Source organism: Salvelinus sp. IW2-2015, unplaced genomic scaffold (genome assembly GCF_002910315.2).
Source record: "Salvelinus sp. IW2-2015 unplaced genomic scaffold, ASM291031v2 Un_scaffold3786, whole genome shotgun sequence".
Taxonomy (NCBI): Eukaryota; Metazoa; Chordata; class Actinopteri; order Salmoniformes; family Salmonidae; genus Salvelinus; species Salvelinus sp. IW2-2015.
In genome coordinates, this window is record NW_019945060.1 from 28,588 (window position 1) to 30,011 (window position 1,424).

At 40.7% G+C, this 1,424-nt stretch overlaps 1 protein-coding gene across 1 annotated transcript in view; it reads left to right on the top strand.

Moving 5' to 3' along the window:
* LOC139026050 (perforin-1-like) overlaps positions 1-1,424 on the top strand; it is a 23,289-nt gene that overhangs the window by 19,736 nt on the left and 2,129 nt on the right. The gene's annotated exons all lie outside the window — the stretch shown is intronic.

A 1,424-nucleotide genomic window follows, 5' to 3' on the forward strand; every position in this document is an offset into this window, starting at 1 on the left:
ACCCCTGCTTGGATCACGACACCACAGAGGCAGAAATTTACTTTATTCAAGCAATGTAGTTATTGATGACCCATAGAGAATTGGTAAAAATTGGTGGCAAATTACTACAGTATCTCAAACTGATTAGGTGACGGAGCCTGGCCAATGGGGAGAAGATAATGTTTCACGGGATCGGTATCAGCAACAACAAGACAACAAGACAACAAGACAGGAATGCTTCCTGAGGCAGGGAACCCTCAACTGTCTTAATATTTGTCAGTGATTATACATTTGTAGCTTTACTAATGAATTTCAGAGATTTTCAGAGACATTACACACACTCTCCACAGGATTACAATTTTTTAGCAAATATCTTTCTCCTGTTTCATCGCTTTTAAGAAAGGGACTAATCAATAACAGCCTGTTTTATAACTGCATCTCAAACCCCTCTCTGATAAGAGGACAGAAAGCTGTAGTCTAGATCCACATGGGTGTACTTCAGCTGTGGGATGACATCAACAACAAAAAATGATAAGGTGAATATTAACTTAATTGAAACATTCAAAAAATCCCATGGCAGATATGGCTAAGATCCTGTAGCACAGACAGACAGACAGACAGACAGAGACACACACACACACACACACATACATACATACATACATACATACATACATGGCTAAGATCCTGTAGCACGGACGGACGGACGGACAGCTGCTGCTAAAAGATAAGAGTTCAGCCTGTGTTTGTGTGTGGCGCCACAGAGAGAAGAGAGAGAGGGGTATGTTCTGTAGTGAGTGTATATTGACACTGTGAGAGTGGGGCATATTATAATAACTTAATTAGCTCTGTAGTCTTCTGTACTTCTTTAATACAAAAAGTTTAGTAATTAGATCTTGGATTAAGGATCAAACCAAGAGGTTTTACGTCGATCCGGTTGATAGGGCCTTGGGATGAAGCTTCTATTGAAGCCAGAGACAGTGTTTGTATGTGGCGCCACAGAGTGAGTGATACAACTGTAGTGTGTAAAGGGTTTGTCCCACATTACACCCTATTCCCTTTATAGTGAACTACTTTTGACCATTAGGGCACTATATAGGGAATAGGGTGCCATTTGTGACTCAAACACGGTCACTGTAGGAGTGGTCCTTATAATACCACTCCTACTGAAGCAGTGGGCTGTGTGGCGCCTGTTGTCTCCTAAAGATAGTGATCAATGGTATTACTGATGAATTACATATTCTATGCAGTACTAATTACCATGTCCACCCTTAGTAATGTCCTCACCCTTACCTAACTGTTTATTCACTGGGCTGGCCTTTTGACATTATCTGGAATACAATTTGTTCAACCAGCATTTCAGATAGTATCAGAATTTGTTATTACACCTTATAGGCTTCCATATGTCTCTGGGTAGTACAGGGTGTGTTCTCATTGGTTATGTC